The following is a 6,634-nucleotide window of genomic DNA, read 5'->3' on the forward strand; positions in this document are numbered from 1 at the left end:
CACTTCCTGGCTCTCAGATGGCTGTGAACCACTGCCTGCTTACACAGTGGAAGAGAAGAACCCAGTCCCCTCTGCTGGTTTAAAGTCACCAATTCTGCCTATGAGACCTGTGCCTCTGAAAGGCCCCCTCCCAAACCATGTGCTTGAGGTTAGGTCTCAACACAGGGAGGGAAGGTAGGGGGACACAAACGTCTAGCCATTGTGAGTCCCTCTGAATTTCATAACCTGACTGAGCTTTGACAACCAAGACGGCCCACTGTCTTTCAGTTCTATCAGCTGTCAGGTGATACTATCCAGCCATCTTCGAACTTCTCAGGAGTAGGCAGTTTCTGGGGACTCTCCCAGGCAGAGATGTTGCACCTGTCTTTCTAAAGCCCACTCTGGCTCACTACTCTCAGAGCTCTGTATCTGGAAGCCTTTACCATGTAGCAGAGGCCTCAGGTGGCGACAGCAAATGATGGGCGAAGCTTCAGGGCTGGAACTGGAGGTTCTGAAACCCCAGGGCCACCGTTGTGTCAGTTGTCTCGCTTAGCCTGTATTTTAGTTCCCTTTTCTGTTTCTGTGATAAAATTACCCAGACTAAAGCGGCTTCAGGAGAAAACGTTTATTTCAGTTCACAAACTGAGAATATAGGCCACCATGGTGGAGAAATCCTGGAGGTTGGAGCCGATCACATCACATCACATTCACAGCGCAGAAACAGACAGATCAGCTCTTGGGCTGCCCTCACTGTCTCCTTTGTTGATGGTCCAGGATCCTTCCCAGGGAACAGAACCACCCACGGTGGGTGTGTCTTCCCACACCCAGAAGCTAATCAAGGCATGGCCCACAGGCATGCATGCGTAGCTTCTTATCTGCTAGGTGATTTGGATCACATTTAGTTGACAGCTGAGATTAGCTATCATCATACCCTGACCCAGCAGAAGACCATCACAGGGGAATCCATGTGAGAATACTTTATTCAGATAATGACCCCAAGAAGTATCCACAGCAGAAAAAGGAAGGGCTCAAGGGACTGCCAGTGCCTTTACATGTTATCATACAAGCTATGCTTTGTGAAACTGGAGCTCCCCTTGGATGGGGAAGCCTGGAGGATGGAGAGGGAGGGGAGGGAGGGGGGAGAGAGAGGTGGGGAGGGAAGAAGAGAGGGAGGGAGAGAGAGAGAGGGGGAGAGAGGGGGAAGGGGAGAGGAGAAGGGGGGAGAGAGAGAGACAGAGAAGAGAGACCATGTTGCCCACAGGAGAGGAGCGACCTTGGTGTTACTACAGGTTCTCCCTAGAGGCAGGAAAGGGTGATGTTATGAATGACTTTACAGAATACATCTGGCAAATTTCTGGATTTCAAAGTCACCTAGCAGTTGTGGGTTGAAGACCTGAGATTCCTTTCAGAGTGTGCTGGCCACTCCCTCACTTTAACAGGAGAACTTCTGGGAGCTTTAGTCATCCCCACACCATATCCACAACTCAGAGTGGCCAGGGTGTGGGCGACCAGAGGGAGCTGAAGGAAAGGTGCGCAAAAGTGGCCTTACTTTATCCAACAAACCGAACAGCCATGGAGCTCCAAGAGCAATCAGAGCAGCTCAGAGAAGTGGGACTAGGTGCCTCTTGCTATAAAAAAAGGCGAGACTTCTTGAATGGAGGGGCCCAGAGTCAGAGAGTGAAAGCAAAGCCGGGAAGGGTCAGGAATGCTGAGCTCCTCTAGGAATCAGGGCTTCCTCCTCAGCAGACTGTCCACTGTCCTGCCTGTGACCAGAGCTTTCTGGGCTGTGTCTTCACTGCTAGGTGATCTCCATCCTCCTTCTGCCTCCTCGATTTTCTTCCTTCTGCTCCCTCTTCCTTCAGTAGAGGAATGTTCAGGCAGCTTCCTCAACTGTGTCAGTCTTGAGTTGGATGTGGTTGATGTCAGTGGTGCAGGAGCTCCTGTGATGGTCAGTTTGCATCACACGAGAAAAAGAAGCTGTCACCGCAAGGTCCTGATGCATCTCACAGAGAGAGGATTACTGAACTCTGGAGAGGGGCATTCCATCTTTAGAGGCTCCAGCTCCATAGGGTGAAGCCCTGAGAGCCAACTACCTCACCCAAAACCATGGCACAGAGACGGTCTGTTCCTATCGAGCCTGGCCTCATCATAGAGTTATGTGCAAATCCTGGCCAATTATTTAAGTGACAGGAATTTCGACAGCTGGTTACTTAGCAGTAGACTCTGGAACTTCATCCCTCTTTCACTCTTACCCAGCTCATCTGATTTGGGAGACTGTAAAGCTGCACTATGCTATTTCTGCCACCCTGTCTACATTTCTTAGTGAGTACATCGGTCAGGAGTGAAGCAAACATTTTTTGCCTCTCTTTGTCCGTGTTTTGTGTCTCATCTTTGCTACAATACCATTGCTTGAACAATATCCAGGGTGCAAAATGGCAGATTAGAAGCTATCTGTGTGTGAAATTGTGAGCGGTAAGAGTTGGAGTAACAAGGGGAGAGAGAGACCTGGCATCCATCTAATTATACATCCACTCATCCTTTCTTCCATCCACTCATTCTTCTCATCCACACATTCATTATTGAGTCATTCATTATCTACTATTCATCCACTGATCACTCCTTCATCCATTCACCAATCCTCCTATCCACATCTACCTACATACCCGTCCACCCATGCATCCATTACTTAGCAACATGGGATGGAGATAATTCTGACTCTATGGCCACACCTCCTTTTTCCTAATGACACTGAGAGCCTGATGTTTTACTCATTACTGTTTAGAGAGGAGCCAAATGATGGCTTTGACCCCTTATCCTGAATGTCACCACTACCCAGCACCAAGACAGTTATGGGGGGGGGTTCTCTATGGGGAACTCATCATTTCCTACAATGGCCTTCATGAGCCGATACCTGGAAAACTGAAAGATGAATTTCATCCCTTCCTAAAGCCCGCACACTCTCCTGTGGCATATGTTTCCCATCAACTGCCACTCAATCCTGACCATCCCACTCCTACCGCGGAGGAGCTTCACATGATGGAAACCTGCTCACTCCCACAGTGTCAGAGCCCTTTCCTAGTAAATTCTCTCAGCATCCACCCCTGTGCCTGAGGAGGCCTGAGAACATGCGATGGGGTCCTTTGATTCCAAATCTTTCTACCATTTTGGCAGAGAGAGAGGTAAGGGTCAGGCTGAGATGCCCCCTGAACTCAGAACCCTGGTGTCACTGTACCAGTAAAGGCTCAAATTCTAGCCTCACTTTCAGGTCCTTCCAGATTGCGGGGGGGGGGGGGAGCTAAGAAATCCTGGGAAATAAGGCAGAGGCTGATGATGAAGAACAGAGTCTTCATCTCCATTGTTTGTATTCCCAGCTATCCATCAGCTACTTCTGGGGCTGGGGAGGGTACTGACTCCTTACTCAGCTGCGTTTTATACAGCTCCTTGCAGAGTCCACAGGAAACTTGGCAAAAATAACCAGGCCTTTCTGAGCTACGTTTACAGCCAGTTGTTGGCAAGGCCAAGGTTGCATTTTGAATAATACAGGCCATTCCCAAGTGGCAGCCACTATTTGGAGTTCAAAGAAGCGGAGGGAGACTTAGGGATACAGAAGACAGGTCACATGAATAGGATCTGCTGTCCCTGTTAGGAGAACTGGAAGGGGTTCTCAACAGTGATGGTGAAGGGTGGGATCCAGCCACAGCAGATTTCAGACCCACTCCACCCTGATGCACCAACTCAGCCCCGTGAGCCCTGAACCTGCCGTTCTGTTGGGAACTTTGCCCCTGTGTGTCCTATAGGGTCCAGCTTTTTGACTCAGGGCTCAGCCTGGTTACTGAGGCATCTTTCTAGATACACTCTCCATGCCCTCCCCTCACTGGCCTTCTCTTCCTCAGAGCACTGGCAGGGGCTGCCTGGGGCTGCTGCCACAAACCACCTCCAAACAGGTCTCCAGCACCTCACTTCTGTTCCCCTCAGAACAGAACTCCCCAACAAGGCTGAGTGAGAAGACTGGGCCAGAGCTGGAACTTTCTAGGTAGCCCAGGCTGCCCTCAAACTCACAGAAATCTTCCTGCCTCTGCTTCTTGAGTGCTGTAACATGCCAGGCCTATGAGATGAACGTTTTTGTTTTATGTGATGATTTGTTTCTATAGAATAAAATTATGCATCCACAATAGGGCACACACACACACAAACATATGCACATATTTAAACACATATATTTATATATTACAACTCACATCTATTTTTTAATTTTTATTATTTAAAACAACTTTTAAATTTAAATATATTTTGATCCTATACTTCCCCTCCCCCAAATCCTTCCAGGTCCTCTTTCCCTCCCTACCTACCAAACTTTTTTCTTTTCCAAAAAGCAATCAAAACCCTCTACAACAACAAAACCAAGAACACAAACTAACACTCAAAGAAAGAAAAACAAAACAACAAACAAACAAAAATCCAAAAACACTACTCTGTAACAAACACAAAAAACTGTGGAATCCATTATATGTTGTTCAACCACTCCTGAACATGAGGACTGTCCTGGAGGGGTTGACATAGCTAATGTCATCCGGTTGACGAAAAGCGATTTTCTCTTTTACAGCAGGTATAAGTGACAGTTCAGTTGTTAACATTTACCCCAGGTTTACATTCATTCATTCATTCATTCATTTTAAAAAAGTATAACAAAGTAAAATACAATAAAATAAAATCCATCACATCAAAATTGGACAAGACAAACCAAGCAAAGAAAAGAGCCCAAGCAAAGGCACAAGAACCAGAGACCCACTTGTTCACACACTCAGGACTCTCATAAAAACATTGAACTGGAAACCATAAAATGCATATAGAAGACCTGGTACAGACCTGTGCAGGCCCTTTGCTTGCTACTTTAGTCTCTGAGTTCATATGAGCTTTGCTTTCTTGGTGTCCTCTATCCCCACAGCTCTTATACTCTATCTCTTCTTTCTTGGAAAGGAGTTTAGTGGTGACATCCCATTTAGGACTGATTGTTCCAAGTTCTCTCATTCTCTGCATAATGTCTGACTGTGGGTCTCTATGCTTGTTCTCATCTGTCGCAGGAGGAAGCTTCTCTGATGATGGCTGTCCAAGGCACTCATCTATGAGTATAGCATGATATCATTAAGAATCATTTAATTACTATATTTCCCCTCTTTCTTTTAGAGCTGTATTAGCCCTAGGTCCCTGGGCTATCTAGTCAGGTTCCTGGGTCACCCAAGCAGTGTTGGGTACGGGCTCCATCTCGTGGAGTCAGCCTCAGCTCACGTCAGTTATTGGTTGGTTACTTTCACAAGCTTTGTACCTCTATTGTTCTAACATGTCAGTACACCATTGAAGATAAAGGGCTTGTAGCTGAGCTGGTGGTTACATTACTCTTTTGGTAGTGTGCAGAGTACCTTCCTGTTAAGAAGGATGCTGGAAAGTTAAGACATGACCCAATCCCATACTGGAAGCTTTGTTTGGTTACAAGAGATGATCAGTTGAGACTCTGTCTTCCCATTATTTGACTTCATTTAGTTTGCCTTTATATAAGTATATATTTTAGGAAATTTTTATACTATATTAGGCTTCCATACTACCCCTCAAATGTTCTTAATTTTAGCTGTCTATCCATGTATTCCCTTCCACAACCCTCTTTGCCCACCCCTTCCTACCTGATCCTTCTGTTCTAACCCCCAATCCATAACTATCTTTCTATTTCCCTTTCCTAATGAGGTCTTTCTGTCCCCTCTAGTCCTTGCCCTATACCTAACACCTGTGGGTCTATGAATTGTAGCTTGGTTGTCATTGACTTCACAGTAAGATTCACATATAAGTGAATACATATCATATTTGGCTTTCTGGGTCTGAGATATCTAACTCGGGATGATTTTTCTAGTTCCATCCACTTGCCTGCAAATTTCATGATGTCGTTTTAATGGCTGAGTAATACTCCATTGTGTAAATATATTACATGTTCCTTATTCATTCTTCTGTTGAGGGATATCTAGGTTGTTTCCAATGTCTGACTATTATAAAGAGAGCATCAAGTGTCTCTGTGTTAGGATGCAGCCTCTTTTGGGTATATGCGTGAGAGTAGTATATCTGGATCTCGAGGTAGGTTGATTCCCATCTTCCTGAGGAACCACCACATTTTATAGGGTCTGTACAAGTTTGCAGTCCCACCAACAATGTATGAGTATTCTTCTTACTCCACACCCTCTCCAGCATGAGCTGTCACTTGTTTGTTGTTCTTAGTCATTTTGACAGGGGTAAGATGAAATCTCAAAGTAGTTTTGATTTGAATTCCCTGATGGCTAAGGATGTTGAACATTTATTTGTTTCCCAGCCATTTGAGTTTCCTGCATTGAGAATTCTCTGTTTAAACATGTATGCTGTGGAGAAAAACATTGTTAATAAAGAGTTGAGGGGGGCAGTGCATCTCCCACAGTTGGAGACTTGGCCCTGTTCCCACTGAAAGAAGATCAACCACCTAAACCACAGCCTCCACCTATATCAATTGGAGGAAAAGAGACCACCCCCTGAATCAAAGCCCCACCTGCAACCACTGGAGGAAGAGATGGGAAGACAACAGTATAAGTACACATTTAACAACATAAAGAGTAATATGACACCACCAGAGACTAGAGGTTCT

The sequence above is a fragment of the Phodopus roborovskii genome, unplaced genomic scaffold, assembly GCF_943737965.1.
Source record: "Phodopus roborovskii unplaced genomic scaffold, PHOROB, whole genome shotgun sequence".
NCBI classification, from domain to species: Eukaryota; Metazoa; Chordata; class Mammalia; order Rodentia; family Cricetidae; genus Phodopus; species Phodopus roborovskii.